We start from the raw sequence: 27,450 nt of genomic DNA, 5'->3' as shown, positions 1-27,450 counted from the left end.
TACACAGAAGCTGAAAAAACATTCAGCATTAAGGAAAACATTGTTCATGCGGTTCAAACAGCTGTAGCAAAAGAAAGAGACCAAGCTGATGGCAGACAGATTACTGTTAGAATAGCAGAATCAGCCTTTGAGGCATTAACAAGCCCATGTAATTAACCTACTGTGGCATTAAATCCAAAATGGATACAATGGGAAAATTCTCTTGCTACAGACAGAGTGAAATACTATTTTGACCCGGAAATGAAAAAATTAAAAAATCTAGAATATGAAAGAGAATATCCTCTGCCTAGCGACATTCTGCCCATACAACTTTACGCCTGCGTAATATACACAAACAGTTATGCAGAACCCTCAGTTTGGGGAAAACAAGCGTACAACGCTACATGCGAGGTGGTCAAATGCCGGTGGCGCGGACGTAAATTAATGCCACTAGTAACGATGTCACAATCTGTAGAAGACAATTCAGGTCATCAAACTGAATTAATAGCTTTAAAAATGGCGCTGGATATTGCCGATCGCGAATTCCCGACACTAATAGTGTGCGATTCGCATTCCTGCGTCAAATCATACAACGAAAACTTGCAGAAATGGGTTGAAAACGGTTACAAAGATGACACAGGTGCCACAATAAAGCAAAAATCGCTTTGGGAACAAGTAGTTTGTTTACAAAAAGAACTACAAAAGACTCACGTGATACATACACTGAGTCATCAGCGTGATGGCGTTCACGTTTCAGGGAATTCATTGGCTGAGACAGCCACAGCGGAAGCAACTAAGTCGGCTTCCGTAGCTTCAAAAAAGCGTTCAGGAAAATACATAGACGGGGAAACGATGCTGGCGGTAAAAACGTCATTAAAAGGCGACTGTTCAGCGTTACCTGTCAACTATCCCCTCAATTATACATACATAATCGATGCAAACTCCGTTCCTTTTGCTCGAATCCCTGGAGTGGGGGATAGGGTAATTCCAAACAGGAACAGGAGAGGCTTCTTAATACAAGAAGCACATATGGGATTAGGTTTAAGGCATCAGATGATCAAAGAATCTTTGACAGAATTAAAATCAGAATACTGGTGGCCGGGGATGAGCGTGGATAATCACAAATTTGCAAAAAATTGTGAAAACTGCAACAGAGATCGCAGTGGCGAACGGGCCGAAGTAGTGCCAGAACACATAATAGAAAGCATAAAGCGATCTATTCTTATGATTAAACAGGAAACATGCGTCCCAATGTATATTATTTAAGACTAAATTCCCTTAAAAATGTAGACCCCAGCTCTCGGCTGACGTCTGAACTGTTATAACAAGATTTGCGAGTCTATAGCGGCATAGACGCGATTGGCATGCTACATTCTGACCAAGGTCCTGCTTTTAGCTCTCGAGCTTATAAAGAGGCCATGACCAGCATGGGCATTGCATTGCGGTATTCTTGTCCCTTCCATCCTGAGGGAAACAGGCTTGTGGAAAGAAAAAACCGAGACATAAAGCAATCTATAACGGCAAAGGTATTAGGTTCGGGTGCTGGGTGGGTCAAACATTTAATAAGTGTCCAACGTAGTCTTAATAATCTGCCAAGAAATTCTCTAAAAGTTCTCAGTCCGTACGAACTATTGTTCTGGACTAGAATGCTAATCCAGGACCTCGATAGTCAAACTTCAGTGGTGAAAGAAAAAAGCTTTGATATCAAAGATCGTTTGGCTATTTTACAGGACTTAAATGAAAAAAGAAAAAACCTGGGCAACATAAAGTTGAAACAACAGCCAACGGCCACTGAAGAGAAACCACCTGTCCCAGCAAGGCCTGTCTGGATTCCAAAGATTGGGGATCTGGTCAGAGAGAAAATAGCGGTGAAGAAGGAATTTGGGCCTTCTTACAGAAAATCAATACCTGTCTTAGCTGTCAACGGAACAAGATCAGTTGTACTACCGCCCCTTGCTGGTAAAAAGGAGAACCGAGTTGTATCCATCGACCTGGTTAAACCACAATCATGTGGCCAATAACAAGTAGTAGGCCAAGTGGACTCCCAAGAAGTAGCAGAACACCAAAGTTTGCTACAAATCAAGAGGTTCAAACTGAAAGACTAATCACATTTGATAAACCTACAGTGAATCAACAAGGACTATGCAACAAAGCCATGGAACTTAAGCCTCTTGAAACCCAAATTGTAATAATTCAACAAGAAACACCAGTCTACAATGATGTAGCCACAGACTATGCTAATGAAACAAAGAAAATTTCGAAAGCAAAAAGAAATCCAGAAGCAATTGAAACAATTGACAGAACTGCATCAGGCTATTTCATCAATTTCGATGATTTTTCTGAGGATCCGAGTGAACCTGAGGAACAGCCAATATCAACAACAACTTTTAAAGACAAGGCTAAAAAACACTTTCATCAACTAAAAGAGACCTATTTGATTTCCCCATGGATTGAATTTTGGGTGGTACTAGGTGTACTTTTCCTCCTGCTTTGGCTCATCATGGTACTATGCTTGGGACACTTCATTGAGGGAAAATATGTTACAATGGACACAGCAAGCCAGAAAATCAACTTGGTCCTAAAACCACACAAGTCTTCACACATCGAAAAAAGAGAACTTTCTTCAGTAAACTTCACAGCCAATCCATTACCCGGTGGGGTAGCATGGGACAAAACTGATTACGAAATCTATGGCCCGGTCGAGCTCTTGAAGTATCCTCATCAATTCAAGGTTTCATTAAGTGACTTTGTAAAACCGAGCACATTTTCTGATGATTGGGACTTTGAAAGTATTAATGGTATGATGTCAGACCTAGTTATGTCAGCTAAATTTACTGAACATGATTACTTACAGGGTTCATCTAATTATGACCAGATGTACTGTTACAACCACTATGGTAATCATTATTTGCATAAATCTGCTCAACCTAGAAATGTTTTTAATTATAATCAATGGGAACATTGTGCAACTCCACCAAAAGGCAGTTCAAATACATTTTATGAGAAATTGTCATACTTCTCAGGGTTTAACACAAGTAATGCAGAAACGTTTTATTTTAAACTGTTAAATGAGACAGGAATGAAAACCATGCTGACAAACACAAAATTAATCTATTCAGAAACATTTTTTGATAAAATGAATACATTTGGTTTTGATTTCTGGAACAATAATATTGAAACGAAAACCATCAGGGGTACTAAATATTGGCAGGTCCAAGGTATAGAATCATTATTTAGAGCCTGCATGATCCCAGAACAAATTATATTTTTGAATGACACAATTCAACAAACAACCTGTCTTGGCCTAGCCAAAATTAAAGATTTAAACAAACCATCTATTCCAAAGCCAACTCCTGATAGTAATAACACTACAGATGTTGAGATAGACGTATCCCATATTTTTAACCAAAACAGAACACATCCTGATTGGAAGAAATTGTTGATCTGGCCCACAGACACAAATAACTGTCAAGATAGATTCCTGAACAAAATACAGGGGTTAGAAATGTCCAGGCCAGACCCTAGATACTCCCAGCGACAACATCCAGGGATTGTAACAACATACAGTGTGGGTAAACTCTGCCTTGAATGGCTACGAACATCCACACTGGCAGAAATTAAGCAACACTTGACTTTACTTAAAGAAGGTGCTGACTTGCGTGATTTCATTATGGGACCGCGCAAACAGCGTCAAAAACGTTTCATAGTGGCCTCTATATATGCAGCTTACAACGAAGCTTGGAAAGTAACTCAAATTAAGACAGCAGAGAAAATACGGGAAATTGACCGTGTTGATTTGGAAAAATCACTTTCTGTTGTGGACAATGGGTTAATGACTCTGTCTTCCAGAATATATTCACTGGACAGCATTGTATCATCTGCAATCGATATAATAGAGCAAGACTTACTGATGTTACAACACGGTCAGTCTCAATTGCGTTCTATTGTACAGCTTGGCTGGACGTTACAAAATCTGCGTTCAGGCTACGTGCTTTGGCGTTTAATCAACACAACGTCATTATTCTCTATCTGTAACCTTACTGATACGCAAATCATTTTGGCACAAAAGGGAGCAGATTATACAATTCTGAGCATTGAAAAACTAGAGAGATTACCATTGACAATGTCAGAACGACCTGTCATTGAATGGATAATACACGGAATCATAACTATTCCGATAACAACTTTCCAATTTCGATACTGCCACAAGTATATACAGGCAGGCCAGTTTGAAAGGTTGGGTAAAGGATACATTAAGTCAACATGGAAATTACCTTACACACACACATGTTATAGTGAAAAAGGACAGAGTGTATTTCTTAGTGGTAATAATTGTGAAAAATCACTAAGTGGTATAATTCTGTGTCAGGGCATAAATTTGCATGGGGCCTGTGAGGGGACTTCAAATAACCTTTCATGTCACCAGCTTGGCACACCTGCAACTCGAATAGAGCCATTCTTTAGACGGCTTTCTAACGGGAGCTACATTCTAATTGTGGATCCCAGATGTTGTGGCCTAGTGCCAGGAAAAGCTTATCTAGTTAGTGTAAGTTCCATGGTCACTTGCTGTGAGGGAGTATTGTTTCCAAACGACACTCCAGACAGGGAGGGAAATATTTGTACCAGTTTGAATATCTCTTCTATTCGAATTGATACTTTAAGCAGAATGAAGACTGTGCTTCTACAGACGCCAGTTCACTTGACGTCATCAAAAGAAACGTATGATCTCCAAGTTGCAAGGACAACGACAGAGATACATGCATTATTATCAACAAATTGCCCCCTACACTTCGCAGAAATGCTAAACGAAATCTTAAACATTTCTGATACCAATGGCATCGCAAGTGTATTTAAGACCGTTTTTTCGGGACTATTAACACCCTTCAAAGCAGTCCTGGGTATTTTTCCTAATTTTGTCCATTCTGTCTTTGGCGGACTTCCACTCCTGTTGGGACTCGTAGCAGGCATTTTATTTTTGCTTCTCCTGCTTCGTTATGGCAAGCCAAAGCGCGGACAAGACTCCAGCAACAATGGAAGAAACGATCCTAGCTATACGCTATCGGGACCGCATAACTAAAGTCCTTGGATTAGCCCGGCTAAGAGATCTGAATATGACCTGGTTTCTTTCATTCAGACCCATCTGGCAGAATTGTATCTTACCTGTGTTAAGAGGTTTGCTATGCGGAGAAGAATGCGTGTTAAACATCTGTCTTACACTACAATCAGAAGTACCATTGGATACAGATACTTTGCTCGGTCCAGTAAAGGCTCATGCATCGTGTTGTCCCCAGCGGTTACCCATCCTGATGACGGCATTCGTTGAGACTTCACCACTGCGATTAAAGGGTAGTGAAGTACAAGATGAGAGCAGCATCAACCAGGTACGACCTTCTGTAAGCAATGCTGATCAAAACATCGTTGAAAGCAATCATGCTCAAGACTGCATGGTAGCGACATTTTCCAACTTGGTCGAACTTCCACCTGAGGCGGTAAACTGCTTTTTTGAAAGTCTGTCTGAAATGATGTTCTCGCCCGAACAGAAAGAATAAACTTTTAAGCAAATGAGCACTCAGCGTTCCATGAACTTTGAATTTGGCCTTCAGCTTTTAAAAACAAAAGCTTCTGAAAAATTTGGAACTGTTTTGACTTCTTCCCTTGAAAACGAAACTATTTTTCCCCGATTCCAAAATATTTACCTTTCTTTTTTGGCACTCATCCTCTGCTTAAAGTAGAACTATTCTTAGAGAACAGAGCTTCTATTATTAGGAACTCTAGAGACAATATATTAAACTTAACCTCTAGCATATTTACAAAAAACTGTATTTATATGTGATGGAATGGTCTCGCACTTTTTTTCTGTATTAAGAGCCATTTCATGTGTAATTTTCGCAAATCCTTCATGCTGATATATATGTGCATTTTTTGAATGATTACACTGCTTGAAAGCATACAGTACCTATACTCATTTTCGTGTATTTCGCATATACCATTTCAGATGCAAAATAATGTATTGTGGGGTGGATCGGTATACACATGCACCGTTAGATATGTTTACTATTGCTTAGTTTTAGTAATTATGGACATGAATTCGTGGAGTGGGTGTAGTGTGTTTTATCTAGGTACCTGAATCAATATCCTATTCTTTGCCCTTGTCCGGTTATAAATCAATAATATCCCTGCAAACGGCACAGAAACCCTTTTTCATAATTCGGTCATAGCGCATGCTGTCACATTAAGCAAGCCTATTCCTCCAGCCCCCTAGAAAGCACACCGAGTTCTTAAACAAATCCAAACCTCCAGCTAACCTGGGAAATCCCCTCTGCTATTGTTTTGATTTCGTCCGAGAACTCCTGTAATACTGTAAGAACGACCAGTTCTTAATGACATCTTTATTGACGTCTTATGTCCATCCTTACGTCAAACCCGGCACCTTTCAGGTATAAATATACCAACGCTGCCTTAAGCAAGGACACGGTGGTGGTGAATCTGGAGCAGCGACTACTTGCCGAGAGCCCAGCTGATGAGAGCCCACGGACGCTGCCCCTCCCTTTTGACGCGCTGAGAGAGACGCTGTCTTTTCTCCTGCCGAGAAATCCAGCTTCCGGCGCTTCCAGCTTGCCCTTGCGGGTGAACTGGGATATCGAGTTCTGAGAGTGAGATACCAGCCCTCCTGCCTTCAAATCCCCAGGTACTGAACTGACTAAACCCTTACAGAGAATTCTTGAGTCAGATTCTTGGCAAATCAAACTTAACTTAAACTGCTACTTACTTACTCCTTCCCATGTATTAGGCTTAGGTCAGGTACACCGGGGTAGGCATAGTTAGAAGCACCAGTTGAGTACGATTAGTCAAATGTATATATGTATGTATCTATTTTATCCATTTTAAAGTATCATATGGCTAAGAAACCATATCAATGATTTTACAGTATTATTTCATAATCCTGCTTTTACTGTATGCACTTTACTTAACTATAAGTATTGCAATTGTAGCAATTCATTTCTCTTATATGAGAAAAGAGACTGATCAATAAATAACACCTTTTATTGAAAACGCCCGTCTCTTCTTTTCTCTGCAATCTGGTGAAACTAAGTACGCACATAGTGACTGAGTAAAATAGCTGTCTTTTGTTTTCACACGACTCTAGAGATACACTCTTAATCAGGGAGAGCAAAGTTGTCATGTTCTATGGTTGTCAGAAACTAAATCCCTTCTTGTCTATCCAGGGAGGTTAAACTCCTCATCGTTTATTCGAGAAAGTTTCTAGTGAACTCTGAGCTAGCTGGCAAAAACTTAAGTCTAATATCGTCAGTAAAAGACCTAGTTAACCTCTGTCCTACGTCTATATTACTGAAGATATTATTCCAATGCGCAGAGCCTATTGGGAATATAGGAACTACACTACAAAATGAGTTACGGATTCTACTTTTATTTGGGGGAACTTTGTTAACAGGGGTGGTACCAAAAACTAGATTTAAGGTCAGGGGCTGTAAAACAACCTGATGCATCAACAAAAGTTACATAACAAGAGACAATAATACAAAGAAGTAATATTAATCTGTAATGAAAGTGCAATTGTTAATTTAGGGCAGTGCAGATTGTTTTGCAGAAGAATACTAGCAATAGTGAACTTCCGGTTTGGAAAGAAAAGTATTTATTGCTTAAAAGCATAGACTTGCTAACACGACATATCATTTAAACATGCAGCATGATTTGCAAAATTTCAACAGCCCTACAAACCCAAAAAATGCCTAAAAATGGAAAAAATCTATTAGAGACTAAAAAGGTTGACAGAAAAATGTTTTATTTTGTCCAAAAAACCAGAGCCCTCTCCTAGTGCCTATAGCCTGCATAGAGGGAATGCTCTGCGCAATATGTGGAGCAAGGTGAGTCTAATAGTCTGTCACTATTAGTTCGTCGGACAAAAATTAGCAACAATTTAAGCAGAGGAAAAAGAATAAACTGATAACTATCGGCCATGTGGCCTGGCAGAAGCTACACCTGATTCACCAAGGCCCAAATGTTTCACTCATTTCTCAATTACACTCTATATTACACCCAGGGTTTGTGTGTGTCACTGCCTAATAACCAATGATTCAAGCAGAGAGAACAAGGGGAACACCTTTCACTTCTTTCAGGTGCTATCAGTGTTGAAATTGATAGCCCTAAGAACAATTGTAATAAAAAAATCAAGTTTGAGATGTTGGATCTATATCACATCCAGAGTCTCTGCAAAAGGACTTGTCACCAAACCCAGCTGTCTTGGCTATCCCTTGCTAACACCTAGGGATGAGGCGAATCCTGTTCCACGCCCAAGCTTAGGCTTCCCCTTAATAACACCCGGGATGAGGCGTACCCTGTTCCATGCCAAGGTCAGGCTAACCTTTGCTAACACCCAGGGATGAGGCAACCTTGTGCTCTACGTCCAAAGTCAGGTAGCTACTTTTGACTTCTTCTAGCATGCTGACTAGAGGAAAACCAAAAGCTGTCTATGCACTTGTCCTAGTTTGTCATATGCCACACTGTGGGACTAAGGATCTTACCCTATGACGGATGTCTCTGGGCGGACCTTCACCCCGTGGATTCAGCAAAACTTCTGATCAATTATGACATCTGGTAACCGATCTTTTATGTGCAGATGAATCAGTGTGGACCGATGTCCTTCCTTCTAAAGCAGTCGGGCTCGATGGGACCAATCTCTCCTGCCGGACTCACCAAAATGTTTCCGGGATATGAATTTACCTTAAATAAATGAACAGACAAGGGGAGCTTGGCAAAACAGGAACAAGTTTGTTTAACTAAGTGGTGCAGCCGGGAGAGTCTGGACAGAGTGCGAGTGCTCGTGCTCAAAATATCTCAATGTACAAAGTTTTGAGCTGCAATTTATACAGTTAATGAGGTACAATAAAATGGTCTCTGCATTCCTAAAGAACATCTTGGTCGTAAATCAATCAAATGTGTGCATCTGATAATAACACAGATGGCTCTCAACCTCAGGGAGAGCTAATGTGGGCCAATGTGTAAGTGTCCAGAAGTCCGGCATGAGGAGCGTGCAATTATTACATGCGGTGTGCATGTTGTGTCCTGATTGGTTGAGTGTACCTATCGACATGTGGTGCCTAGCTTTGTGGTATTTCTGTGGAATGCGAGTCTCTTGCCAAACTTTTTTTTTTGCTCTAATTACCTTGGACTTTTTTGTGGTGCAACTATCTATCTGAGAAATTGGCCAGGCTTTTCCCTGGGTGCTTGTTTACCTTTAGTTTATGGGGGACCCCACCTGTGACCAGTTACTCAATAGGAGTGGGTACGAGTTGCATGACCTTCCTGACCACGTATCTCTGATTTGTGGTTGATGGGGACGTCACCTTGGGGAATCCAACAGCAATCATGTGAGTTCATTGGAACTCATAAGAATAAAATGGCAGCCACTGGTATCATTTTTATTGACATTATTAGCATACAGTTTTCATCTTGTATGTTGATACCGTTCTTACTTTTATTGACAAAGGTATGTTTGCTTTTGTCAGAACGTACATTGACATTGTTTTTATTGTCAACAATAACATTGTTGTATGAGTGGGGGTTATGACATACATTGTTGCTGATGTTGGTACTGCTGTGGGGACACAAGTTACGGTATACATGGATTTTGCATTGACGGGCATTGATGGTATTGTGAGGGCACAGGCTATGGCAAACGTTCACATTGCATTTACTGAAATTGCCGTCGTCTGGCCTGCAGATATCATGACATTTATTGAAATCGTAATCACCCATTCCAACAGGTTACCTGTGACTTATCAGCCCTTTCAGTATCGTCCCATTCAACACGGGTGGGGAGGGTATGATGGAGGACAGGGAGACCAGGAGAGGAGAACTGGACCTTTGCTACTGGTCCCTGGAGTAATCTGCACCCTGCACTTTTGACCTAGCCCCTGAAGGGGCTTGAAAAGTCCTTGCGGCGGTCCCGCGATTCGTGGGAGACAGGGAGAGGAGAACCAGACCTTTGCAGCTGGTTCGTTGGAGTAATCTGCACCCTGCACTTTTGACCCAGCCTCTGGAGGGGCTTGAAAAGTCCTTGCAGCTGTCATGTGATGCGATACGCACGCCGGCGACAACCGGGCCAAGACGGGCCCGTCTTAGCCCGTCAGAGACCAAAAGAGGCCGGGCTGGGCCAGGCCCCTTTGTTTCTGCTCATAAGATACTGATTCTGGTCTTGGATTGTAATTGTAAAAGCAGAAACGAAGAAGGACAAAGACTTATATTTTTCACTTACTGATAATGCCATTGTCTTTTGCTACGGCTGTTACCTTAGTTATTCTATTTTAGTACTCTTGAAGTTAATTTAGAGATTGCGACTACTGATCTTTTACTGTAAAGCCTTTAATACACCTGGATACAAAGTTACTATGGGGAAAAGGAAAGCGGCAAGCGCCCAAGTAAAAGGCAGTGGAACATCAGGGGCACGCTCATGTCAGACCCTGCTTAGTTACCTAACGGGGCTGTAGGCGCAATTGAGCAACAAATCATCACAGTGGAAGAGGCACTAAATCCGGGAACTATTGGTTTAGAGGGGGAGACACAAATGGTGTTGCTTTCACAAGAAGGGCATTCTCCACATGAAGAAGTTGTTAGGTCTATCTCAAATACTAATGGTTGTGTGATGAACCGCACAGATAATATATCAGGGAGTGAGCAGGACTATGACACACAACCACCCACTAAGCAAGCAAGAAATCCAGATATTGCCCCACATAGAATAGGAGATAGTGTTTCAAATTCAAGAGGGGCACTTACCTCAACTAGCAAGAAGCCTTTGTAAAAGGGAAAACCTAAGGTGACACACAAACCTGATAAATCAAAAGCTAGTTGCACTAATAGTACCTGTATACAGACAAAGGTGGAAAACTTAAAAAAGAGGCTGGATCCGTTAGACACTTTCCTAAGAGACAGCTTAGGTCGATTATCACACAAGTTTGCTATGATTGAGGAAGCATTACTTAAATGTTTAGATAAAGTTCATTCTTCTAAACGGCCCCTTACACAAGAGTTATCAACTCCCTATGGGGGTAACCAGACCAACAAACCCAATCCTGAGAGATGCTATAGTGATCATTACGCCCCAGTACCTTGCGAGGGAGCCCAGCAAGAAATATGTGATTCAGCTCAATATATCCCTCCTGTCAATCAAGAGACCTACCCCCTTGACATCCCCCTGACGCCAAACAGAATTAAGTATCCCCTGTTTAAAAGTGGGAAAAATAATACCCCAAGGTGCCAGAAAGAAATTGTAATAGAAAGGCCGACAATGAGTCTGGACTCACCTCCAGCTGCTACTCCGTATGTGGTGATACTTGTGAATGTTTCAAAATTACATGAAGGGACGGTCGAAACCTGGGAGATCTTGAGGAATAACACAATACACTGGCTCGGGCAAAGGACTGGCCTAACCAAAAGGCTATTTGAAGAATTTAAGATGATCAGGAGAGTAAACTGGGTAAGCAGGGGAAAGAAGAATTTTTGGGGATATTGTGTGGTGCTGACCCTTAAGACCCCCCAGTTAGTTCAACTAACATTAAGTAGAGTCGGTTCCCATACCATCTTAGGGCAGGGCATTAAACTAGTCCCTCTAGGCTATTTCTTTCAGCCCCCTTATAATACGGTCCAGTCAAACAGGGACGCACCGAACTTGAGAAATAGACTTTAATTCAAACTCCCTATTTATAACCGTTTCAACCCACTTGTTAACCCCGAAGCAGTGGATTGACTACAATTCTCACCAGAAACTCAGTCAGATGTAATAAAAAGTGTGGGGGGCTCCATCACTGACAGAGTGACGAACTTCCATGAAAAGGGTACTAAAAACCTGAAATACCCGGATGTTATGAAGAATGCTGACGGGTCTGCGGGTAAAATAATTTTACACAAGACGGCCATTTATACAGAACAGTCCATCATACAAGATAGCCATATATTAGGGAACCTTAGGGCAGAAGAAGCGGAAGGTAGGTGTAGAGAAGGTAGAAAAGATCAGTGTATGATCCTATCATGGAACGTGGCGGGCTTAAAAAGCAAGGTTGCTAACGAAGTCTGGTCTGATTTTGTGGGCAAATTTGAGATCCTTATGTTGCAGGAAACGTGGGCGATAGATCCCATTCACATTAGCGGATATAAAACTTTCCATTCTCCTGCAATAGCTTCCACACATGGCAGAGCATAAGGGGGTCTCTGTATATATATTACAAACTATTTGAATGTAAGGAAAGTAGATTTAAGGGTTAAGGAGCGATACTATGAGATAATTTGCTTGCATTTGGACCACCTTTCACATGTATTCCTGCTGAACATCTATAACAACGCTTCCCCTGAGAAGTTTGAAGACATATTGAAATGCCTCAGCAATGATCTTCATAACTTACAAACCCATACTACTAAAGATGTTTTTGTCCTTTGGGGAGCGGACTTTAATTTTCCCCTATGTGAGCATATGGATAAGGGGGGTTGCGGTATTCAGTATGAAACAGGGAGTTGTTATGCCCATTTTCAACGTACACGCACCAGGGATTGTTTAAATGACATAATGTTTACACACGACCTAGAGTTTGCTAATACATTATGTGAACCTATGATCCCTTACGGTCCTACTTTCAACGGCCGAGACACTTTCTCTACTATAGATTTTATAATAATTTCCAACAGATATGCTTCATGAATTGGAGACTTTAGAGTACATGACATCTTCTTAAGTGATCACTTTCCCTGAGTATGATGGTGGTGGTGCATAAGCAGGATTTCAATACGAGGGAGGGTACACCACATCTTGTGAAAAATTTAACTTTGCATAGACAGAACGCCGAAGCGCTTAGATGGGAGATGGTGGACCCTGAAGCTTTTACCAGTACAGTTCTGTCAAAATGTAAAGATAAAATTCTATCCTGTCTGGACAAGACGGCTACCCCTCAGGAAATTCTGGGCAGTTTTTCTGTAATCTTGAGCCTCATTAAAGAAACATTGTTTATAAAACTAACTAAAAAAGTGAAACAAAAAAAAGGGTGGTTTGACACCAAGTGCACTAAGGCTTACTGTAGACCCAAAAACTCCCTACATGTGGGAGAAAAAAATCTGGAAAACATAATAAAAGCCAGAAGAGATTATAACAAGGCTTTAAAAGAGAGAAGAGAGGCAATTAAAGAGGAAGCATGGCACACGCTACATGAGGCTTCATAGAATCATGACTCCTCCACCTTTTGGAAGGCGGTAAATGCGCCCTGCATGGGGGAGTGTGATAAAGCACGTCTAGAGATAGCAATCACCGAAGCAGAGTGGATAACGCATTTCTCTAAGTTGTATACCAACTCTATGCCGTGTGAGCGTGATTCGAGCTTAAGTGTGGGCGTACCTGAGTTTTTTTCACCATCAGTATACATGCCCTTGCAATTTACCTTAGACAAAGTCCCCAAAGCAATTAACTCAAGCAGGGGTGTGAAGGCCCTGGGTTTAGATGGAATCCCAGTGGACCTTTTTAAATCTAATTTAGCACTCTGGGGTCCAGTTTTAACACAGGTTTTTAATGCATGTGGTACTCAAGGCCTTATAGTGACATGGTATGATTCAATAATTGTTCCTATTTTTAAAAAGGGGGATAGGGCCAACCCAGCCTGTTATCGTTCAATCTCGCTGTTGGACTCCACAGTTAAGATTGTCGGAAGAATTATATTGGATAGGCTATAGGTGTGGGTGGAGGAGCGGGCAATAATAAGCGACCTACAGTATGGTTTCTGTAAAGAACTGGGAACAATTGAACAGGGTCTTAATTTACATATTATTTTAGATAAATAGACCAAAGCTAAAAAGGAAAAGTTATTTTTAACCTTTGTTGATCTGACTGCAGCTTTTGACTGTGTGATTCATGAAAAGTTGTGGCATATTTTAGAAGGGTTAGGGATGGATGTTTTAATAATTTCTTTTTTAAAACAGCTTTATTCGAAGGCAAAGGCTAGGGTACGTTATGGGCTGGATGGTAAATGTACCAAGCACTTTCGAGTGAAGAAAGGTGTCAGACAAGGATGTATACTTGCGCCTTTCCTTTTCACACTCTATATAAATGGTTTAGAAACAAACTTGATCCAGGAGTGCAAGGATTTGCCAACAGTAGTTTACCAGTACAGTGCCAACAGTAGTCAATCGTCCAGTCCCCGCTTTGTTGTACGCAGATGACGCTGTTTTAATGGCCCGTACGCCGGTAGCTCTCGAAAGGGTAGTTAATAAATTTGCTAATTTTATGTCAAAATTAGAACTCACTATAGTTGTTCAAAAACCTTTAAAACTGTGGTGCTGGTAACAACAAGAACATTAACACTCTTTTTATAGATTTAAGGCGATCAAGCAAAAACTTTTTCCTATTTAGGAATTTTATTTGAGCAGTCGGGATCATGGGTTCAGACGGTGAAAGCAAGAAAGCTTCTTTTTATTAAATCTTTGATGGCGTTAACTAATTTCAGTAGGAAATTGGGAAAACGGCCCCCATTGAACTGCTTCAGATTTATAGAGCCAAGTGTGTGGCTATTGCCACATATGGAGCAGGAATTTGTGGGTATGCCAATGTAGGCTCTCTACAAATGGTAGAGAATACGTTTTTTAGGTTTCTCTTGGCAGTACCAGATAGCACCTCAACACGTCTGCCACCTGGAATTAGGCATGCCCTATTTAGAGGATATCATAAAGATCCAGACAATCTTACTCTGGCACAGAGTATGGACGACCGACGAAACTGTTTTTAACCGCCACATTTTGAAGGATGCTTTGGGGACCGACGGGGTTAAATATATAAGATGGCTGGGGTACGTCAAAATGTTTTTTATTAAACTTGGTCATGCAGAATACTTTAGCAACCCAGATTCTATGCGAGAGGTCCCCAGGAAAGAACTTAAAGCCCATTGTTTGCGTTTTTTGGGAGAATGTAGAACTACCATAGAAAGATGTAAATCAACGGTTCAAACTCATTATATTATTATGGCAACTCCTACAATGCAACCTTATATCCTGCTAGTTGCAGGAGACTATGATAGATTCTTGTTATCCCGTTTTAGACTGGATATTATATTTAGAGCCCTAAGCTTCCCAGAAAGGAATGATTGGTCAAAATGTTATGTAACTGCCCATGTGATGATATCTCAACACAGTCAACCATACATATAGTGTTTTTTTGGATTATCCCAATACTGAGAAAATCAAGTCTGAGACAATGCCGACCTGCATTTTTAGTGTTACAAACTTTAAATGATGAATATAAAATTGCCTCTGTCACAGCTTTTTTAAAGAATATTTTTAAATATTGTAAAACCATTTTAGTCTAAATGTGAGAGTCATACTTGTTACTCAGATGAATATTATGTATAAGCTGGATTGCGTATTGTACTTTTATGGTTAACTTTTATGTTCACCGAATAAAGTTTTTCTGATCTGATAGAGGACAGGCAATGGTACCAGCAGCATGCTGGGTTTTCAATAAAGGTTTCTTCCCACAACAAAACTGCAGGTATAAGCATGAGTGTTCTAAATGCGGGCGAAGTCACCCACGTACACAGTGCTTTGCAGCAGGAAACTATGGAGAGCAATTTAAAGTACCAAAGGGAGAGGTCAGAAATGTCACACTTCTCAAAAGGACACCTACCCCAAATAAGTTGTCAGTTTTAGAATGTTGGTTGCAGTCTTATCTGTTATCGGATACGTTAAAGTGGGGTTTTAAGCAAGTTTTTTGTTTTGGTTACCAAGATCCCAGATTACAAAGGTGGGCTGACAATCTCGAATCTGCAAAGCAACTACTTGAAGTTGTACAAGTTAAATTGGACAAGGATGTATTGGAGGTAGAATCACAGGCCCTTATGGGTATTGGCCTTTACGAGATTTGATGATTTCTCCTTTAGGTGTTGTTCCTAAAAAGCACACTTGGAGAATACTAGCTAATTCTTCACTTCTACTGGCCAGAGGGACTGTCAGCAAATGATTTTATTTCAACAGCAGATGCTAGTGTCAATTATGCATCAGTTGAGATTGAAATTAAATTGGTTAGTTTGGGCAGGGCAGGAGCGGACTTTGCAAAGAGGGACATACAGTCAGCATGCAGGCTGCTACCAGTTCCTCCATCTGATTTCGTTTTGTTAGGAATGCATTTCAGTGGAGCTATTTATGTGGTCAAAGTACTGCCCATGGGATCTGCAATCTCTTGTGCATTATTCGAAACATTCAATAAATTACATTCTTACAATGGCTTTTCACTAAACAGTATGGACATAGAATGGTATGCCACTACCTTGATGATTTTCTTTTTGTGGGGAGGTGTTAGTCAGGACAGTGGTTACATGCTTTCAAAACATGGCGTCGGAGTTGGGTGTCCCATTAGCTCCAGAGAAAACAGAGGCTCCATCCACCATACTTACATTTCTAAGCATTAAACTGGACACAGTAGCTATTGTTGCAAGACTGCCTGCTAGTAAAGTGCAGGAAATCAGTTCATATTTGAACGCAATCATTGATGAATGCAAGTTAGATTTGAGGAAAGTGCAGAAACTGTTGTCTACTTAATTTTCGCTTGCAGAGTCGTTAGAGCAGACAGAAAGTTTTATAGAAAACAGTGTTTCTGTGTCTTGTGCTCTTTTGTCTCATCACTGGATTCACATATCGGCAGCAGTGAGAAAGGATTTACACATTTGGTTGACTTTTCTGGATAGTTTTAATGGCGCCTCGTTATACTTTCTGAAAGAAGGTACTATTGGGTAAGTGCAAATGTTTCTTCGATGTGGCAGGTGCAAGTCGTTTTGGCATATTTTGGGAAGGTCATTGGTGTGCTGAGCAGTGGCCGGTACATTGCTTAAAACAAGGAAGGAGCATTGCTTCCCTTGATTTCTTTCCTTTGGCAGTGGCATTGTTTGTCTGGGATGAAGACCTAGCCAACAGGAATGTTATGCTCAATGTGGATAATGTGACAGTTGTGGAGCTAGTTAACCAACAAACAGCCAGGGATCTGAGAGTTTTAAGATTATTATGCACATTTATGTTAAGGTGTTGGAGCTTAACATGGTCTTTAAAACAAGGCACGTATGTGGAGTGAACAATAACATAGCTGATGCATTATCTTGTTCACAGTAGCAGATGTTCTGCAGGTTAACCCCGGTCCAGAAAGCATAATTACAAAATTACCACAGAACATTTTGGCTTGGAGGAAATAAAGTAGTGGAGTTGGTAGAAAAGTCTAGAGCACCATCCACGAGAAGATGTTTTCTGCAGTCTTGGCAAGAATTTCAGGCACATGGTAATACAGAACCAGGGAGCTGCTATAACAGAGTGGACAAAGAGAAAAGGCTTTCAAATTTAGTGATGGCTGTGATAGACAATGGTTTATCACACACCACTACAGCAGGCAAAATAGCAGGCATATATTTTTATGAGAAACTATGGTGGGGTTGTGATCCAGCAGAAGATGAATTAGTGAGAAGAGTTCTCAAAGGTTGGAGCAGAGAGCAAGATAAAAATACAGTGTTAAGAGATCCTGTGACATTTGATTTACTGGAAAAGTTAATACTAGTTCTACTAGTTTGTTGGTACAATACATTTGAAGTTCATCTGTTTTGTTTATGCATGAGATGAATGTTTTAGGTGCTTTTAGAGTTTCTGGGCTTAAGAGAATACACAATGGCCTGAAGGGGCATGATGTATAACAGGGTAGAGCCAGATTACAAATTTCGTTGAAAGTTTCAAAGACTGATGAGTTGGTTAGTGGACGATGGGTTTGGCTGAACAGGAGTGGAAAAGAGAATACATGCTAATTATAAGAGTGGATTACTTTTCAAAATAAATTTGGGGGACAACGGGGAGATATTTTGCCATAAGAAAGGAATTAAAGTTGAGGTATTTGATTTGTTGGCCATTCTCAGAATGGCTCGAACAAGATTGGGTTTACCAAGTGAGAAATAAGGGACTAATTATCTTAGCGTTGGTGTGCCTACTGAGGGTTTAACTTTGGGGTGCTCGTGGAGGGAGATCAAAAGAAATGGGAATTGGAAATCAAAATGTTGTTAGAAATATGTGAGGAAATAAATTAGCAATTTTCAAATGTTCACTTTTCACTAACCCTCCCTCCCCCGATATACAATTTTCTTTTCCTTCAGGTTGTGCTCCAGGGCCACTTTCCCTTAAAATGGTAACATGGATAATTGGACACTCCTTTATAAAAATGGGTAGTGGTGTACACGAAACAGCAGATATATGCTTGACTTCCCAGTAGCAGGCACAAGGTTTTTTGGAGGGGGAAAACTGTTATGCATTGGAAAAGTTTATTACCAGTTTTATCTGAACTCTTTTCCAGCAGGGGGAACCCAGACATGTTGATTTTTCTCTGCAGCAAAAATGATTTGGTGCAGTTGTGAGGCCTAACATTGCTTTAACAAATGAAGGAATCCTTACTAGTAATTAAAAACAATGGGTGGAAACTTCCATGGTTTGGACTGAATTGGTGCCAAGGAGGTATTGGAGGGAAGCATTTAACTATGCACCCATGGACAAAGCTAGAAGGCAGTTCAATAGAACAATACAGGGCATATTATCAAGCACATGTGATAGTTATCGCAGATCGTGCATAACACGATTTTCATTATCAAGCCTATCATTGGATTTCAGCACCGGGTTAGCGACGTATTATTAACGCTTTTCACCCAGGCAATGTGAAATCCAGCAATAGGGTGATAACATGCATTAGCGTGAGAAAAGCAGCGAAAAATGACCTGCGATAATGTAAACCTTGATTATAGGCAGGTGTGGACTTAGCCCTGAGATTCACCTCCCATGTTACAGATGGCTAAATCAGATTAATAGTAGGAGTTAAAATCCTGCGATAAAGGGGTCTTAGCGTGACTTTGATCATCGATTCGCGGGTCTTGGGCATCCTTGTGAATATGGCGATGCAGTTCTAGCGATTTTACCCATGTTGTTCTGTGAGGAACGCCCACTTTGAATGTCATTAGCGATAATAATCGCTGACATGCAAAGTGGAGAAAAGACGGCTGCTAACTCAAAGAAACATGCGTTAGCGTGTCCTTGATAATAGAGCGATATTTAAATCACCGCTTTTCGGCCAAAAACGGCTGCTAATGCAGCGAAATTGGGCTTGAAAATATGCCCCTACGTGTTTTCCATGCGCTTTTGGGAATAGAAACTCTGCCACTTAGGAAAATAAAGGAAGAGGATGCATATTGTTTTAGATCAGATGTAGTACATTTATCCATATTTGGGCAGGATTATTACATGATGGAAATGAGGGAATTGTTAAGAAAATGTGGGGCGAGAATTGTGGTGCGAGAATTGTGGTGCACAAGTTCTTCATAAGCTTAGTTGCAGAGTATTTGGGTGGGACAGGAAAAAACAAGGTTTTCCCAATTGGCGGTAGCTTTTGGGCAGATGGAGAGTCTGGTGCACACTTAGCCACCCCTCTGGGAGATGGGAGATGGGCGAGCACAGTGAAGAGGAAGAGGAAGTTTGGGGTTTGGAACAACACTAGGGGAGTTCACTTGGACAACATTGCTGAGGATGTGATTGAGGGAGATTGGGAAATGCAAGGAAAAGGCTGTGAATAGAGGAAGACAGGAAAGAGGTGGAACAGTATAGGGGTTTCTTATTGATACAGTGTTCACAACTGGCATTTTTAGGAAAGGAACAATGATGGGAATTCCAATGTATTAGCAATGTTTGGTTTATAATGCATTATGCAAGTTAATGGAATGATTGTACAAATCTGTCTTAATAAGATGACCCTTGTTTGCGATTGTGAGACCCAGGGGGAGGTAAGCACCAGCTGGTATCGCCCTGAGTGACTTTGTGTGGGTGATGCAGGCCACAAGACAGATGGCGATAAGTCGAGGGTAGGTAGAGGCCAGGCTAACAGGCTCCAGCTACTACTCAGCAGTTTAAGTTAATTAGGCATATCCAGGGAGCTGCAGCAGCGAGTCGGTGGGAAAACCTGTAAGGGATGGAGAATTGTGATGAAGTGAGGGAGGTGATACACACTTTTGGAGAGGACCGTAGAGATGACCTATTGAGGCCAGGACTCCCAGGTGAGGCCTGGGTAGGTTTGGCTAGCCTCCTTGTAAAGACCCAGGTGTGTGGTTGGGCAGTGGCAGCATGTTTTTTCAAGAGGAGGAGAAAACATAGCAGAGGAAAATTCATTAGGCCCACCCACCCTACCAGAGTCTAATTTATTTTTAAAGGGTTAATACTGCTTTATATTTAAGTGAAAGAATTAAGCTTTAAAAGGTACTGGCTCACAACAATAAGACAAGCTTCAGGGATCCTCAAAGGCAGTAGCTTTTGGGAGTATAGAGGGTCTGGTTCAGGTGTATCCATCTCTCAGGCGTGTGAGTGAACAGTAGAGAGGAGGAGGAAGTTAGGGGCTTTGGAACAAGGCTAGGGGAGTTCACTTGGGCAGGGTTGCTGGGGATACGATTGAGAGAAATTGAGGAATGCAAAGGAAAAGGCTATATGAGGGTTTGGTGTTGATGCAATGTTCACAAGTTGGGAGTTTGAGGGGAGGGAAGAATTACCGGAATTCTGATGTATTCGTGAGGTTTGGTTTACAATACACTATTGGGCCATTTTATCAAGAACGGCCATAACATTATCCCATAGAACCTGGGCTTCTATGGGAGTTCTGGTGTGTGAACCTGGGCGTCTATGGGAATTCACAAGGGCATATTATCAAGCCCCTTATCGCCGCTTTAGCGGCAGTTTCCTGCTGCTAAAGCGGCGATAATGTTATCGCTGTTCTTGATAATATGGCCCCTATGTAGGTTAATTGAATGATTCTACAAACCTGTCTTAATAAAGTGGCTTTTTTGCTAATTACAAGTGGAATGTGTAGTCATTGCACGAGGGGCCATTCAGCACTTAAGAACTTCTTTTGCTGTTGCGCATCATAATTAAAACTTGCAAATGTCTAAATAGCATTAACTTGACTCCAGTAACAAAGGGGGTATCTTTTGTTTGTATTCCTACAGAATAAATCTCATTGTCTGTAATCATATTATTGCAAATTGCTTATAGAATGTTCTAAAAGTGAAAAGTAGTTCCTTTTCATCACAACAAATGCAGCACAAGACGAAGACTTCCCTACCCTAGCTATCGACTTTCAATATATGAGGTTTGTAACGGGAAATAGTCACAATAATTTAGAAGGAAAAAAATATTCGTGAAAAAAAATTATATTCGGGAACCTATTAAAACAGACTGGCAGATGAACAATCTGCGTGTACATATAAGAAAAGCCTTCCTGCGTAAATTCAACATCAGGGGCCATTTTTGCATACACCCTGACCTTTATTTTGGACAGAAAATCGGGACGAGCAAATGGCGTGGGTGTTAGCACGCTGCACATTTCAATCACAGCAGAGGCAACGCATCATAATTGATGAACACGCTGATTGCAAATCCAGATGCTCGAATGGAGATGTGACTAATATCGTCTAATCCGACATTCCTCCTACAGTAGGATTTGAGGTATTAAACATCTCAACTAAGGCAAAAAAAAAAGCCGGAAACAGGATGTGGCATTAAATGAGCCATGATGCAACATGGATATATATGCAATAGCTTGCAAAAACTGAGGGAGATAATGAGTGTAATCAAACTCGGTGGGGATGAATTTTGAAAGATTTCCTGTGGTGAAAGCACTTTAGCTATCCCAGGTACTTTTTGGTCCTGAAGCAAGAGGTAGCCCGCTGGTTTTGGCGCAAAGTCAACCGAATTCCACAACATTGTTAAGACGATGCTCTGTAATAGCTTAAATGGCGAATTTTAGAATCTGGAGACGTGGGTTGTAGTACAGATGCCGACACTTGACAAAAATCGGTCTGATTCTGGGTGAGTCCCTGAACTACCAGTGCCTGAATCTATAAAGATGTGGGCTGTAACCATATACTGAACGTACAAAATGTGTACTGCACATATATAAAAACCTCATAAAGTGTGCATAGTATTGCATTTCCTCCCAAACTCCGTTATTGAACATCTCATGTTGAACTTTAGTGATGTTTGAGCTGTTTGAAAACTACTTTTTGCAAGTTTGATAGGAGTCCTGTTGCTAACGTCTAGGGGTTTAATCATCATTCTCACAAGCTGCGCTCTTTTTTGAGTGGAGAGCAAATATTAGGACCTACCCACCTCCAACATAACAAAGGGGCATATTTACAAGGAAATGCAGAGCGCGGTGCTGCGGCCAATTTTACAGCACCATGCTCCGCCATTTCCAAAATGCAGGGTTGTTCCGTATTCACAATACGGCACAGCCCTGTGTATTCCCTAGTGCTGGCACTAAAAATAGCTGCGTAGCACCACCACAGACACCCTTGAGCGATAGTGCAAGGGTGCCTGCATTGCAGGGAATGATTCTGGAGGTGCATGAAGGTGTCCCTTCCTGCACATAAACAATCAATAATAACAATTTCTTACTTCTATGTGTTGCAGTTTGCAGCACACATTGAAGTAGCAAATTATCATTATTTAATGATTGAGGATGTCCAGGAAGGGACACCTTCCTGCACATCAACAATCATTAATGGCTTTTTGCTCCTTCTTCTGCAGCACACATAGAAAAAGCAAAAACAAGGAGAAATACGAGTATTTCTCCTTGTTGCACCATTCTAATGCCTGCTATTGCATGGTGTTCGATTTTGGCACTGCCTCAGATTTACAGATTCTTGTAAATCTGGGGCATCATCAAAAAGGAATCAGTTTTGGGGTGAAATGCCCACAGCAACACCCATTGCACACCCCTTTCACACATATACCTGCATGAAAGAGTATCATATTAACAAAGCAGCGTTAAACCAGAAAACCTGGCTTAACGCCACTTTGTAAATATGGTGCAGGGCATTGCGCCACCAGAACGCCAGTTAAAGTGACCCTCTGGTAGGGAAATCCCCATGTAAATATACCCTAAGCGTTCAATGACAACATGAGCTGGGTAATATTGTATATTTCCGGTTGACTGAGTGCTTCCTTGATGAATAAAATTAAGATTTTTTCTGCCCCAGAATGTGATTCACCTTCAATATAGTCTTTGACAAATTAAAGAAACTACTCGAAACAACTGTATGTCTACATTTCAATAACAAACAAGTCGTCTGGTGTAAATATCATGGCCCTGAAATTACTAACAAATTTATCGCTCCATAGAGTGTAGAGTGGTCCAATTTTTATATTAACTATATTTGTGACACAATATTTATTCAGACGATATTTATGTGCGATATTCTGGTACCGCACACCCTGGACACTAGTTTTCTGATCTGAAGCTTGGCTAGGTGAAGTCACTTTCCAAATGCATTATGGGAAACATTCGTTTTTGAAAGTGGAAGGCCATCCTGGGATCAAATGACATAAAATAACCGCCCCTCACCACACCACCATACATTACGTGCTAGGCCATCTGTTTTTCCTCCACTGACCTTTGACGACATACATGTATTCAAGATGTGCAAAGTCCTGAAATCATTTTAATGAAATCACTCTAAATTTCCTCCAAGGACACTAATTAAAGTGCTATTTTCAATGAATATATTACTACCCTATATGTCAACAACTTTTATAAAAATTCATGACTCTCATGGTTAGTTGCATTTTACTGTTTTTGTGACCTCAGTCACATTTGTGTTAAGGATAGATGAACGTCACGGAAACTCATATCTGTGACATTCTTTGAAGAAGGGGGATTTGAGAAAATTGAGATTTCCCTTGCTTTTAGACAATGTGCAAAGTAGCACCACGAGGCGAGCCATCCTTGTGAATAATTAAATTGCACGATCTTGAATTTCCATGGAAAAGTTGGCATTAAAATACAAGAGAAAAGGGAATGTCTTAAATATTATAAGGTTTTCCATTTAAAGCGTGAAATGCCAGAAATTCTTAAAGATAATATACCATGCAACCTTCCGTAAGTGCTGAACTTCCTGCCAGGGTTATTGAGGGATTCCTGCTGAGCTTGGGGAAGAGAGATCCTGCCTGAAAGGAATGACTTAGCACTGAATGTCTTCACCTACAACTCAGGTGATGTGTCACTTTCCTCAAGTTATGCCCATCGATCAACATGCTTGCCACCTCCAGGTACTAGCAGGAAAGGCCTATCTCAAGACTAGGAGGAAGCCGCTAAGAGGTGTTATAGGTACCGCTGGATCCATGCTGATTCCACTTCTAGGGTATGACAAATAGTGGGTATTGGCGCTATTGGTGGTTAAATTCTGTTGTGTCACAGTGCCCCCATTCTCCTATCTACTGCATGTGAGCAAATCACTGCTCCCCCAAGAGCTATGCTGACTGGTGAGATGTGGTGAGAGCAGGTGAGTAATTGTACTTTGCAATATAAGGGGATGCTGACACCATCAATCAATCAATCAATCAATACATTTGTAGAGCGCTCTACTCACTTGTGAGAGTCTCAAGGCGCTGTTGGAGGGGGGGGGGGAGTGCTGCTACTGCTCGAAGAGCCAGGTCTTGAGTGCAGAACACAACACCTGACTGTACTACAGCCTGGCTGTAGTACAGAACACAACAGATTACAAGGGCGGTATTATGAATACTGCGCATTGTTCCTTCCTATACTAAGGTGCACACTTAGGGGCATATTATCAAGGACGGCGTTAAAATTATCGCCGCTTCAGCGGCAAAAAACTGCTGCTAAAGCGGCGATAATGAGCTTGATAATATGCCCTTGTGAATTCCCATAGAAGCCTATGTTCTGGTGTGAACCTGGGCTGCTAAGGGAATTCACAAGGGCATATTATCAAGCCCCTTTTCGAAGCTTTTGCGGCAGTTTCCTGCCGCTAAAGCGGCGATAATCTTAACGCGGTTCTTGATAATATGCCCTCTAATTCTGTGCAGGGCTCGTGTCATGTATCACAACACGTGTTTTTCCCAGGGTGGGAGCGAATCTGCACTTGCATTGAGAACAGCTCATTAGTGAAAACTGGACCGGGTGTTTGAAACTACCGGTTACCGGTTCACCTTTCACTGTGCAGGTGTCACCTGATCCGACCTGACTTTCAAAGAGGGGTAAAGACCCCACTGCATGTGGGTGCTATAGGTGACTGCGTTCAACTGCAGGGGCCCCATGCAAGTGTGACGTCAGTGTGCACTGACTGGGGGCCACCTTTATGTGGCCCACATTCAGTTTGCCTTCTGCATGCACTTTTTGTCGCCATATGTACATCCATGATTAAGCACCGAGGAGGGAAAATGATTTCCTAATTTGCATGTGGCCATGCTCCCCATGTGCATGACAGAATTCCACCCTGAGATTCAAAAGGCACACATTTAGTGCTGGCAAAAACTGTTTAACAGAAGCTGCTGCACAGGTGTTTGCAACTTCTTCTGTAATAGCAAATTGCCCCAAAGGCACAAAAAGAAGGCACAAACATCTGTTGCGCTTTTATGATACAAGCTCAATTGTTCTCAATTGCTTACTGAACAGAACATATTAAACGGGGCTTCTCAAACACTTCCAATCCAAAATAATTATTTCATTCCACATAATAAGCAATCATTCAATACTAACAGATCTCCATGTGCTAGGATGGCACCAACCTCTGATGGGAATTCAAGATCTTGCAGGCATTAAAATGTAATTACACAGACAGCCATGCACCCTGAACATATATCACTTGCCAAAAGTAGGCAATACCACAGAGAGAGGAAAACAATAAGTGATAAGTAATGAGCAGTTGAAGGAATACAGGGATAAAAAAAACAATGGTAACTCTCTTTGGATATCCCCTCAAATAAAGATTCACATACTCCCAGCTCAACAATGATGCCTTTGCCATCTGACCTCCCAAAACCACTACTTCATCACTTCTGCAGTAAACCTAATTACACTACCTCATATTACTTAACAAGCATAAAACAGTCTCTTGGTGAAATCAGGACACAGTACTTGAAAACATCTTTAGAAGACTAACCAGTCTGATCTGCAAGGAAACATTTCCGACAAATAGAAAGAGCCGATTTAGGGCACCCACGTTATTCTCCATTATAGGCTTCGTAACTCTGGATTGATAACTGGGTGGACTTACCATTTACAATTTTGAAACAAGGACTATGATGTCTACTAATTTTCAAAAGAATCCACTTCGCATAAATTGAATGACATACTTAAAGTTGATGGATATTGGTTTCTTTATGTTGCTTTACATACTGAATATTGTGGAAAGTGGAATTGATATGGTGTTTTACACACTGGAGTAAGGGAAAAAAGGTCTGTGTTTTTTGTGCTTTAGATAGTATGGTAACGTTGATGCTTGGACGGCTATAGTGCTTAACATCAGAGACATTGCTTGTGGTCTGCGGTCTAGCTATGATACTGTACATATTGGTACCAAGAGGATGCTGGCCTAGCCTTGATTCAGAACATTTCTGTAGCGGGTTGTGGGTTTATAGGGAAATTTTTTGGGAAGTAATTTAATTGTAATTAACTAATGATTTTTTTTATTGGTATGGATAATTATTTTTTAATTAATTATTACTTGCCAATTAATTATTTTAATTGCTAATTAATTGTTTAATTGCTAATTAATGTTTTTAATTGGAAATATTTTATATTAATTGGTAATCAATGTTTCATAAAAAGTATTATTTGGTATGAAAAATAATTTTATTGTTTAATATTTTTTACCTGTGAATTAATTTTAAATAATTAATCTTTTTTGTAATTAAAAAATATTTTATTTTCAATATTTATTATTTGGTGACTAATATGTATTCATTAATATTTATTGGTATGTATTGTTATTTATTGTTAAATAATTATTCAATTGTAATTATGTTTTTAATAATTTTAATGGGTATTTGTAAAAGATGTAGAGTTATTTAAAAAGTAAATTATTTAATATTTTAAATTTAAAAATTATTTATAAGTATGTTAGAATTAAATTCTACGCTATCCAACGTTTTCCCTACTGTTTCTCTCTCTGGAGTTGGAATAGTAATTACCCCTATGCTATCCACGCTTTCCCTACTGTAGCCCCCTCTGGAGCTGGAATAGTAATTTTTACCCCTACGCTACCCAACGCTTTCCCTACTGTAGCACCCTCTGAAGTTGGAATAGTAATTTTTACCTCTTCGCTATCTAATGCTTTCCCTACTGTTTCACTCTCTGGAGCTGGAATAGTAATTTTTACCCTTACGCTATTCAACGCTTTCCCTACTGTTGCACCCTCTGGAGTTGGAATAGTAATTTTTACGTCTACGCTATCCAACGCTTTCCCTACTGTTGTACCCTCTGGAGTTGGAATAGTAATTTTTACCCCTACGCTATCCAGTGCTTTCCCTACTGTTGCACCCTCTGGAGTTGGAATAGTAATTTTTGCCTCTACCCTATCCAACGCTTTCCCTACCGTGCCCCCTCTGGAGTTGGAATAGTAATTTTTACTCCTA

The sequence above is a fragment of the Lissotriton helveticus genome, chromosome 11 (genome assembly GCF_964261635.1).
Source record: "Lissotriton helveticus chromosome 11, aLisHel1.1, whole genome shotgun sequence".
In the NCBI taxonomy this organism is placed as follows: domain Eukaryota; kingdom Metazoa; phylum Chordata; class Amphibia; order Caudata; family Salamandridae; genus Lissotriton; species Lissotriton helveticus.
This window is presented reverse-complemented; position numbering follows the sequence as displayed.